This window comes from Coenobita brevimanus, chromosome 27 (genome assembly GCF_032717465.1).
Source record: "Coenobita brevimanus isolate Jiangsu-jjx chromosome 27, ASM3271746v2, whole genome shotgun sequence".
Taxonomy (NCBI): domain Eukaryota; kingdom Metazoa; phylum Arthropoda; class Malacostraca; order Decapoda; family Coenobitidae; genus Coenobita; species Coenobita brevimanus.
Genome location: NC_136980.1, coordinates 35712001 through 35724794, shown reverse-complemented (window position 1 = coordinate 35724794; position 12794 = coordinate 35712001). Strand labels below are relative to the sequence as shown.

At 41.7% G+C, this 12794-nt stretch overlaps 1 non-coding gene across 1 annotated transcript; it reads left to right on the top strand.

Moving 5' to 3' along the window:
* Positions 1-12675: 12675 nt before the first annotated feature.
* Positions 12676-12794, top strand: LOC145394603 (5S ribosomal RNA). The gene has a single exon (XR_013896461.1). It is a non-coding gene; the product is annotated as a 5S ribosomal RNA (ribosomal RNA).

Below are 12794 nucleotides of genomic sequence, written 5' to 3'. Positions count from 1 at the left end.
TGACGTCAGTTTTTCCAGTCTCTCCTCATAGGTGGGTTCCCTTAAGCATGGTATCATCCTCATTGCCATCTGTTGAACTCTCTCCAGTTTATCAATATGCTTCTTCAAATGAGGTGACCATACCACAGCTACATACTCCAGTCTTGGTTTTATCATGGTCACTATCATCCCCCTGAGCATTTCCTCATCCATATAATTAAAAGACACTCTCATGTTGGTCAGTATTCCATAAGTTCCTCCAATGATTTTGTTTATATGCTTTTCTGGTGACAAGTCATCCTGAATAATCACTCCCAAATCTTTCTCATTTTTTTCATTCATTCATTGCCAGACGCCATGTATCCCAAACAGGGTGGCAAAGGGCTTAGAGTTAATTGTTTTACAGGGAGGGGCACTAATCCTCCACCAACCCCACTTGACACGTAGGGAGAACGTTATGCCAACAGCATCTGGTGTTCCCAGGCGGTCACCCATCCAAGTACTAACCAGACCCAACGTTGCTTATCTTTTCTTTTACTAATTATCTCACTGCCCATTTTATGTCCATAGTGTGGTCTTTTTTCACTCACTTCCATTTCTAATACATGACACTTCTTGGCATTAAAATCCATTTTCCAAGTCTGGCTCCAGCTGTGGAGTTTGTCCAAGTCCTCTTGCAGTTTTTTACAACTATAAGTACTTTTAATATGTTTCATGACTTTAGCATCATCAGCGAACATACTCATGTAACTATTCAAACCTTCTGGCAAATCATTTATATATATCAGAAACATTATTGGGGCTAAGACAGAGCCCTGGGGTACTCCACTAGTCATTTTCTCCACTGTGAAACCTTCTCTCTTATAACTGTTCTCATCTGCCTTCCTATCAAATAATCTCCCATCCACTTTAATAGTTTCCCATGCACCCCCCCAAAGGTCTTCAACTTCTACAGTAGTTTCCAATCGGGCACTCTGTCAAATGCCTTCTTGAGACTGAGATAGACACAATATGCCCATCCCTCTCTCTCTTGTATGGCATCTACTACCCTACTGTAGAAACTTAATAGGTTAGTAACACATGATCTTTCTTCCCTAAAACCAAACTGTCTTGGTGTTATCACTTCATTTTCTTCTAAATGCTTTATCAATCTTTTTCTAATAATTTTCTCACAGATTTTACAAACAACACAAAAAGTGATCCAGGTCTATAATTGAGTGGATCTTCCCTATCTCCTTCCTCAGAGATTGGCACAATATTTGCTCTTTTCCAATCTTTAGGTAACTGTCCATATTCCAGAGAGCTCTTAATGGTGACATAAACCAGTCACACTAACTGGTCAGCACATTCCATCAGGATCCAGCCAGCAACACCATCTTTTTTTTTTTTTTTTTTTTTTTTTTTTTTTTATTGCGAGGAAGAAGGAACCAAAGGCCATGAGCCCACAGTAACAGTTCCCTCCAAGAGAAAAACAAAATACAATAGAGAGCCAAATTCAAGATCCGATCATTTTGAGATGCCTGGACACACTGCGTTTGAAAGACTGGAGATCATAGGCAGCAGGAAATACAGACAGAGGGAGACAGTTCCAGAGCTGACCTGTTGCATAAATGAAAGACTGGGAGTAACGGTTAACTCTTGCATTAGAGAGTTGGACAGAAAAGGGATGAGAGTTTGCTGCCAGACGGGTGTTACGCGCCCGTCGTAGAGGTGGAGGAATGCAAGCAGACAGTTCAGAAGAGTAGTGACCATTAAAGTAGCGATAGCAAAGAGATAAAGATGCAACAGAGCGGCGAAGAGACAGAGGTTGAAGGGAGTCAGTAAGAGGAGGAGAGTTAATGAGACAAAAAGCCTTTGACTCCACCCTATTGAGAAGAGCTGTATGTGGGGAGCCTCCCCACACATGAGAGTTGTACTCCACACAGGGGCGGATAAAACCCCTGTATAGAGTCAACAATTGTGCAGGGGTAAAGAAAGAGCGGAGTCGGCTTAGCACACCCAATCTCTTGGAAGCAGATTTTACAAGAGATGTAATATGATACGACCATTGCTTTCCTCACATGCAAGTCCCTCATCAGTTGTGGCACCTCATTTATGTCAAGCGCAATTTCTGCCATTCCCGTCATTGTGTGTGTGTGTGTGTGTGTGTGTGTGTGTGTGTGTGTATTTACCTAGTTGTGATATACAGGAAATGAGATATGCCAGTGGGGTCCCATCTCTGTTTCTCAATGTCAAATTTTGCTTTGAACTAATTTAAGTTTTTAGACTGGACAATCTCTTTGTCCAGGTTATTCCACAGGTCTATACATCTATAGGAAAACTATATTTCTTGATATCCTTCAAGCAGCTTGGCTTTTTCAGTTTCATTCTGTGTCCTCTTGTTACTCTCTTATCCCATACAAACAGATCTTCTCTGTCAATTTTATCTACTCCCATCATGGCCCTGAACACTGCAATCATGTCCCCCCTCTCTCTCCTTTCCCCTAAAGAAGGCAAGTCCGGTTTTTCCAGCCTCTCTCTGTATGACAGATCTGCCAGGCTGGAGACCGTCTTGCTTGCTGTTCTTTGTATTCTCTCGATCTTATTTATATCTTTCTTTCTGTGTGGGGACCACACTACTGCCGAATATTCCAACCTGGGGAGGATCATGGCCACTATCAATTTTTTCATCATCTCCTCATCCATATAATGAAATGCTACTCTTATGTTAGTCAAGAGATTATACATCTCTCTAACTGTCTTGTTAATGTGTTTTTCAGGTGACAAACTATCCTGGACCAGCACTCCCAAATCTTTCTCTTCTCTCACTTTTGTAATTGGTTCATTACCCATCATATAATTCAGTGATGGCCTCTTGATACTCTTAACAATTTTCAATATCTTACATTTTTTTGCATTAAATTTCATTTCCCACATCTGGCTCCAACCTTGGATCCTATTCAGGTCTTCCTGCAGCATTTTACAGTCTTCCTCGACTTCTACTCTCCTCAAGATCTTTCCATCATCAGTAAACAGACTTGCATAACTGTTCACTCCATCTACCATATCATTTACATAAATCAGGAACATTACTGGCACCTACACCGAGCCCTGTGGGACTCCACTTGTTACTTCCCTCCATCCAGACATCTTGTCCTTCATTATTGTCCTCATTTGTCTGTCTCTCAAAAAGTCACACATTCACTCCAGGACGTTTCCCTTCAGTCCTCCTGTGTGTTCCAATTTCCACATTAGTCGCTTGTGGGGTACCTTGTCAAAGGCTTTCTCCAGATCTAGATACACACAATCCACCCAACTGTCTCTCTCCTGTAACACGTCAATCACTCTTGAGTAAAAGCTCAACAAGTTGGAAACATATGACCTTCCACTTCTGAATCCAAACTGGCTCTCAGCCAATATGTTCGTCTCCTCCAGATATTTTATCCATCTGTCTTTCAGGATTCTCTCACATAATTTTGCAACTACGCTGGTCAGGGACACTGGTCTATAATTCAGGGGTTCTTCCTTGTTTCCTCCCTTATAAATTGGTACCAGATTGGCCCTCTTCCATTCCCGAGGCACTTTCCCGTCTTCCAGAGAACACACTATTAAATCGTGAATCTTATCTGCCAGTTGTTCACTGGATTCCTTCAGAACCCAGGTAGAGATTCCATCCGGTCCTGGGGCCTTCCTTACATCTTGAGTTTCCAGGAATTTATACACTTTCTGCACATCCACTTTAATGTCTTTTATCACTACATTTCTAGTCACACCCTCCCCCTCCACAAAGTCCCTTTCTTTAGTGAAAATCGATTGGAAACATTTGTTCATTATTTCAGCTTGCATTGCCACTTCTTTATAGACCTCTCCGTCTACTTTCAATTGGGTGATTCCTTCCTTTTGTTTCAATTTGCCATTAACAAATCTATAAAACAGTTTGGGTCCTTCCCTACATTTGTCAATTATACCTTTTTCAAAGTTTCTCTCTTCCTCTCTGCATATTCTTGTACACTCATTTCTAGTTCTTTTATATTCTTCCTTTGCTTTATTATTACCTCTCTTTCTCCATTTGTTCCATGCCATGTCCCTTTATTTTTTTACTATCATGCACCTTCTGTTAACCAATCCTTTTTCCTGTTTTATTTCCTACTTACTCTTGGAACATGTTTCTCCACTCCCGAATTATAGATATCTAGAAAGATATCCCACTTCCACTGCGTCTCTCTTGTTTCCCTGAATTTTCTCCAATCCACATTTTCGAAAAATTTCCTCAATCATGTAAAGTTTGCTTTCCCATAGTTGTATCTTCCCTGTCTATAAAACCCATCTCTCAGTACCACATTCCCTTTTATCATCTGGAACTCAATGACCACATGATCACTTTTTCCTATAGGACACTGATATTTTAAATATTCAACTACATCAGGTTCTTTAGTTAGTAGTAAATCTAATCTTGCTGGCGTCGCCTCCTCTGAATCTAGTCTCCTCTTTGACCCACTGAGTCATCACATTACTCACTGCAATATTTAACAATATAGTGTCCCTTGAATCTTCATTGCTTCACGAGTCCCATTCCTCTCAGTTCACCTCTTTACAGTTGTGTGTGTGTGTGTGTGTGTGTGTGTGTGTGTGTGTGTGCCACACTGCTCAGTGTTTCCCGTGCATCCATTCTTTTACTGAACAAAATTCATTAAATGAACATAACGTTTGGCCAGCTCAAGGTGGTCGTTAAAACCAAAATTCGTTAAAAGAGAGTTTGGTGTATGAAGAGTTTACTGTATCTAGAGTTTCACACTGTCTCATCACTCATGGTTAATGGTGTCTTGGCTCAGTAGATCATATCACACGCTGCATGAGGGCTGGCCTGCCACAAGTACCAAGAGTAGCTAAAGGGGCACTACAGTCCAAAGCACTCACAAGTATTTTTTTTTTTCTACAACCCACTTTTAAAAATTGTACATTACTCTGGCAATCCAGCCTAAGAGATAAAACATGTCTTCTCCCACACTTGTTAGTGAATGGCATCAGGCCTGGTTAAAGGTTGATCCCTTCTACAAGCTTTGCCACATTTATCATAGCTATATAATTGTTCTCACACATGAATGAATTGTCAGGTGCCAAGTGAATAAGAATTTTTTCTAAACAGTTTTCCAGTCATCACATTTCATATTTTTTCACTCCTGAACTGATACTGGAGAGGACTGACACCCATTCACGCCATTCATCACACCTGAATCTCTTCACTCCTTGATAAATCAAACAGAGTCAGATGAGACCAGCTGAGTTAACCGTTTACCACAATCAGCACACTAGAAACCCTTCCCTTCACAATGATGTAATAGGTGTCTGGTGAGGTTCCCTTTCCGACCAAACTGCAGACCACATTCATCGCACTTGAAATTCTTCACTCCTGAGTGAGTGAACAGGTGTCGAGTGAGACCGCCCTGCTCTGTAAATAGTTTACCACATTCATCACACTTGAAATTCTTCACTCCTGAATGAAACAACAGGTGTCTAGTGAGACCACCCTTCTTAGCAAATCGCTTACCACATTCATCACACTTGAAGTTCTTCACTCCTGAATGAACCAATAAATGTCTGGTGAGGCCACCTTTCTTTGCAAATTGTGTACCACATTCATCACACTTGAAATTCTTCACTTCTGAATGAAACAATAGGTGCTGGGCAAGATCATCTTTCCGAGCAAACTGCTTACCACATTCATCACACTTAAAATTCTTCACTCCTGAATGAATTACCAGGTGTTTGGTGAGACCACCCTTCTTTGCAAATAAATTCCCACATTCATCACACTTAAAATTCTTCACTCCTGAATGAATCAACAGGTGTGTGGTGAGACCAGCCTTTTTTGCAAATCGTTTACCACATTCATCACACTTAAAATTCTTCACTCCTGAATGAATTAATAGGTGTCGAGTGAGAGCAGCCTTTCTTGCAAATTGTTCACCACATTCATCACACTTGAAATTCTTCACTCCTGAATGAATTAATAGGTGCTGAGTGAGACTACCTTTCAGTGCATATCGTTTACCACACTCATCACAACTGAAATTCTTCACTCCTGAATGAATTAAGTGGTGATGAGTGAGACCACGCTTCTGTGCAAATAGTTTACCACATTCATCACACTTGAAATTCTTCACTTCCGAATGAATTAATAGATGTTGAGTGAAATTATATTTCTGTGCAAATAGTTTACCACATTCATCACACTTGAACTTCTTTGCTCCTGAATGAACAACTGCATGTTGTTTAAGACTTTTCTTGCATGGAAATGCTTTACCACACTCTAAACATCTGAACTGCTTAACTTCATCTGAGGACACTGTGTCCAGGACAATCTCACTGTCACTAAGGAACATTTTGTCACCCACCTCACACTCTAAATCTGGTTCCACTTCCATTAATCTGTCATCCACCTCACACGCTATCTTTACATCTGGTTCTTCCTTTGCCACTTCCATTACTTCTTCATCCACCTCACATTCTAAATTTCCATCTGGTTCTTCCTTTGCCACCTCAATTATTCTGTCATCCACCTCACATTCTAAATTTCCATCTGGTTCTTCCTTTGCCACCTCAATTATTCTGTCATCCACCTCACATTCTAAATTTACATCTGGTTCTTCTTTTGTCACCTCCAGTATTTCTTCACTCACCTCATACTTTAAATTTACATCTGGTTCTTCCTTTGCCACCCCCATTATTTTGTCATCCACCTCACACTCTATCTTTACATCTGGTTCTTCCTTTGTCACTTCCATTATTCTGCTACCCATCTCACTATTTTCACATCTGGTTCTTCCTTTATCACCCTATCATAACATTCCTCCAAACTCTCTTAATTCCAGCCACATTTAAACTACTCTCCACTGAACAATACTGATGATACAGAGGTCATTTATACTGAGCAATAACTGCTTCTGCACTTGCAAATACTATGTAACCATATTTTTATAAGAACAGTTCACTGCTGAGTTTTTAGCAGTTAATACATTCTAAAACACCATGGGGTTCCTTATTTTACCAGTTCTAATTCAGTGTTTATGCAGCAGTTGTACAGCAGTAAACGCAAAGGCTATCACAACAACTAAGTGTTCCTGGATCAACTCCTCCCGCTTATCAAATGGATCATATTTCTTACAATAAAAGACATTATGAACAGAGAGTATAAGCCGCATATATTTGGAAGAGGTACCTCATGTAGTACTGAGCACACACAACTTGTGCCTATATATCTGTCAACACTTTACCATGCATTAATTACTCAGGCAGCTCCCTGACGGCCACATTCCTTGGGTCTGCTTGACTGATCCGATTTCAGCTGTACACCTGAAACAAGAGCGCCATTAGACAAGTATGTATCTCCATTAATACCAAAACACTGCCCAACGAGCCCTCATGTTGCACATATGTTGTCTTCAAAAATAAATAAATTTGCATTTTAGCAAGTAGGTTTAGTATAAAAATTTGGAGAAACAGCGAGGGCATTAATGTAAATGACTTGTTCAAAGAATGGAAACCTAAGGCTGGTATGGTGAAAAGTAAGTGGCAGCAGAAGTGTTAGGCATGGTAGGTAATTTAGAAACATGGATGGTCAAGGCTGACACCAAGCTAAATGATGACGTGATGACTTCTAGGCAGTTAAATGATAGTGCAAAGTTAAGTAACAATGTTAGCAGTGTGTCTGTCTATCTACCTATGGCCAAACACCATAATCCCATAAGGGGTGGCCATAAGTCCCTGAGCTAGTGGTTTTATGGGGAGGGGCAATAACCATCTTCCAACCCACTTGTTGACAGGTAGGGAACAGGTGAGTTGGTTATACGAGGTCTGTTCAGAAAGTACCTAACCTTAGGCTCTAAAAAAAACAAATAGCTAACCTGTTGAGCTAGGATACTAATCCACCTCAAGCAGGCCCCTTCTGACTTGACACACGTAGCCAAGCGTCCTTTCCACTGACTGAAACATTTTTAAAAGTCAGTTTTCGGTATCTCCTGCAGATGTGTGTGTGTGTATATATATATATATATATATATATAATATATATATATATATATATATATATACACACACACACACTATCTATCTATAGCCCGACGCCCTAATCCAGCAAAGGGTGGCCGCAGACAAAACGCCTCCAAGTCACTCTGTCACCCACCATTTGACTCCCCTCCCCCCAACTCACCCCCCCCTCCCTCATATACCTCTCAACTCCATCCCTCCACCTCATCCTCGGTCTACCCCTCCCTCTCCCTCCCTCCACCTCACCTACATACACCCTCTTAGTCAGTCTTTCATTCTCCATTCTCTCCACATGTCCAAACCACCTCAGTGTATTTCTCCTAATCTTCTCAACCACATCCACATCTACCCCACAACGTTCCTTCACTTTTTCATTCGTCAACCTATCCCTCCATGTCACTCCACATGCTCCTCTCAAGTAGCTCATTTCCACTGCTCTCACTCTTGACTTATTCCCCTCTTGCAAGGTCCACGCCTCGCTTCCATACGTCAGGGTAGGGATCACAATACTATCATGCAGTGACTTCTTAACTTCCATACTCACCTCCCTATTTCTCATCACTGCTTTCAGTGAACCAACCTTCCTTCCCTGTTGTACCCTTTCACGCACTTCATCCCCCAAAGTTCCATCCTTACTCATCATACTACCCTAGTACTTGAATGCACTCACATTCTCCATATCCTCATCATCCAACCTCACTGTACATTCTGTGACTTCATTCCTCTCAAACACCATAACTTTACTTTTGTTTACATTAACTTTCAGATTCCTCCTCCTACACACTGTCCCGAATTGATTCACCAAACCTTGCAACTCCCATTCATCTTCACTCAACAGCACTGTATCATCAGCAAACAGTAACACCGGAAGCTTCCAAATCTCACCCTCATTCATTAGAGCCACCCCCACATCCACTGCCCTACCCTGCACCTCCTTTACAACCCCATCCATGCATATATTAAACAGCCATGGAGACATCACACAACCCTGTTTCAGTCCCACATTGAGATCAAAGAACTCGCTCAGCTCACCATCCACTCGCACCATAGCCATAGCTCCTTCGTACATACTCTTCACAGAACTCAACAATTTCCCCTCCACTCCATATATCCTTAATACCTTCCACATACCTTGGCTATCTATTCTGTCATAAGCTTCTCCAAGTCCATGAAGGCAGCATACACTTTCCTTCCCTTCTCTAGATACTTCTCCACTAAACATCTTAGAACAAATATCTGATCTACACACCCTTTTCCCTTCCTAAATCCCCCTTGTTCTTCTCCAACTAGCTCCTCTGTCATATGCCTAACCCTATCAATGCGTATTCTACCATATATTTTACCAGTCACACTACGAAGGCAAATACCCCTATGGTTACCACATACCTCTCTCTCCCCTTTTCCTTTGTATAAAGGAACAATTATACCTGATTTCCAGCCCTCTGGAACCCTTCCCTCTTCCCAAGCCAATCTACACAACTTCCATATCCACTCCACAACAATCTCACCCTCAAACCTCAGCATTTCACAACACACTCCATCAATTCCTGGGGCCTTTCCCAACTTGATCTTCTTCATCACTTCCACTACTTCTGCCCTACTGATCTCTTCCTCCCTCCTCTCATCTCTTCTTCTCCCAGCCATTCCCCAACCACTTATACTCGCACTGCTGCCACTCTCTACATTCAACAAATCCTCAAAGTGCTCCTTCCATCTCCTCAATTTCTCTCTCTTCTCCACCAACAATCTATTATTCCTATCTTTCACTCCCATACTATTAACTCTTTCACACTGCCTTACTTTCTTTACCTCCTTCCAAAACAATTTCTTACTCTCCCTCCATTTCACACTCAGATTTCTCCCAAACTCTTCATCCACTTTCTTCTTACTCTCCTTCACCAGTCTCTTAACCTCCCTTCTCCTGCTCACATATACCTCTCTCTTCTCTCTCTGATCTTCTCCCCTACCTCTACTCGCTAACCATTCACTATATGCCTTCTTCTTTTGTTCCACAGCTCGTTTCACCTCATCATTCCACCATGCTGTCCCTTGCACACCCTTGCAACTCCTCCTCACTCCACAAACCACCTCACACGCTGCGCCTATCTCTTCCGTAAATATTTTACATACGTCTTCCACCCCTTCCATCTGCTCTAGCTCATACCTTCCCAACCTTTCTTCCACTATGCTCTTATACTCTGCTACTTTCTCACTATCTTACAAAATCTCCACTCTTCTCACAGGAGCTGTTTCCTCCTGTCTTCCCCTCCGTCTCCTCAACCACTTCCTTTGCACCTTTACCTTGGCCATCACTAAGTGATGGTCCGAGACTCCATTCCCCCACCCTCTCCACACTCTTGCGTCCAACACTTGTCTTCTCATTCGCTCATCCACACACACGTACTCTATCATTGCCTTTCGTTCAACAAGTTCACCATCCATCCTCCTCATTACTCTCCATATATACCGGTGGATCATCTTATGCCGAAAGTAGGTGTTGGCTATTGCCAACCCCCTACCAGCACAGATGTCCACCAAAGCACTACCATTCCCATCTACTTCAGCTGGCACACCCCACTGACCAACCACTCCATCCACTCGTACATTCCCAACTTTGCCATTCATGTCTCCAATCAAAAACACTCTCTCACTCCTCTCAAACTTGTCCATACATGCTTCTACTCTCGCCCAAAACTCATCTTTCACTCTTGCCACTCGGTCCTCTGTTGGAGCATACACACATACAATCGCCCACGCTTGTATACCTACTTTCATCCTTACCCATACAATCCTTGCACCCACTGTTCCATACTCTCTTATATTCTCCTTCCACTTCTTGCATATCATCAGACACACTCCCTCTCTTGCCCTCTCATTCTCATTAACTCCTGCACATATACCTAAACCATATTCCCATTCTCTCACCCTTTCACCTTTCCAGTCAATCCACATATATCCACTCTTGCATCCTCAAGCACCTGAACAATCTCTCTCTCTTTCACTTCATCATTCACTCCTCTCACATTCCACGTTCCCACCCTCAGAATGTCCTTTGTCCGTTCCTTAGTCGTCAACGTATGGTCAGTCCTGGTCCGAGGCGCTTTATTCGCTTGTTTAGTTAGTTCTTTTTACGGGGTGGGGCACTAACCCACCACCAACCCTTTTAGTCGCCTCGTACGACAAGCAGGGATACTGTGTGTGTGTGTGTGTGTGTATATATATATATATATATATATATATATATATATATAGTTGTATATATATATATATATATATATATATATATATATAGTTGTATATATATATATATATATATATATATACACTCAATCCTCATAAACCATGGCAATTTGGGTCTGGACCACTGCCGCAGATTACAAATTCCACGATTTATAAATAATAACTCTTATGTGAAAAATTAATTAGGGTCTGGACTTTGGCCAACCACCCCCCACAGCACCCTACCTACACCTATCTAGGCACCATCAAACACAAACATACAAATTTCGGAATATTCAGTGCATGTATGTAATAGAAATAAGCAAGGTTAAGGGATCTCACCTTAATCCTATAACGATATTGCTTAAGTGAATGAAGTGGGGTGGTGTTGGGAAGAACTTAGAACCTCTCAGCATGAGGTTGGGGTGCTCCCTCATGCTGTTCTCCCTTCTCCAGCTCCTCAGCCTCCCTCAGGAAGCCCTCAAAGTCTGCCTGGTTTTGTTTTGGTTTCTCCCCGGTTTTGTAGATCATCCTTATGGTCGACTCGTTCCTCCCATATTCTTTCGCCAGGCTTGCAAACTTCTCTCCCTTCTCAACACAACAAATGAGCTCCAAACGTTGACTGTATGACAACGGCGGCTCCTTCTTGATGCCACAGGGCTTAGAGCACTTCTTCGGGGGTTCGGGAGGGGCCATGGAAGGTAGGATGTGGGGGGAAAGTGCACAAAAAAAGGTAGGTAGCTCTCGTACCGCACGGTGATGCTCTGTACTGTGCGGGTTGGCAGGCAGAACAACAAAAACATGGCGGCATTAGTATGCATACTTGCCACCAGGGATGGGTGGTGATTGGTTGTTGGGTCGCGGTTATCAAATTGAATGCCATAGTTTACGATTCTCCTCGGAAAAGGCCCACTTCGGTGCCTAGATCCACGATTTTCGTAACTTAACAGCAGTTTAAGAGTGCTGGCAGTCTGACAGCCACTTTGCCGTGGATTACGAATCCGTGGTTTATAAACACGCGGTTTACGAAGATTGAGTGTATATATATATATGTATATTCACACATATACATATTAATATATATATATATATATATATATATATATATATATTTATATATATATATATATATATATATATATATATATATTCACACATATACATATTAATATATATATATATATATATATATATATATATATATATATACAAAGAAAAATAAGTGTGTGGTAATCATAGGGGCATTTGTCTTCTTAGTGTAATAGGAAAAGTATATGGTAGAATACTTACTGACAGCGAAATAACAGAGGAATTAGTTGGAGAGGAAAAGGGAAGTTTTAGGAATGGGAGAGATTGTGTAGATCTGATATTCATTCGTAGGACTTTAGTGGAAAAGTTTCTACAAAGGGAAAGAACTTGTATGTGGTCTTCATGGAATTGGAGAAAGCATAAGCCAACGGCCATGCCACGTTGAGTACACCGCTTCCTCTCCGATCAGCGAAGTTAAGCAACGTTGGGTCTGGTTAGTACTTGGATGGGTGACCGCCTGGGAACACCAGATGCTGTTGGCA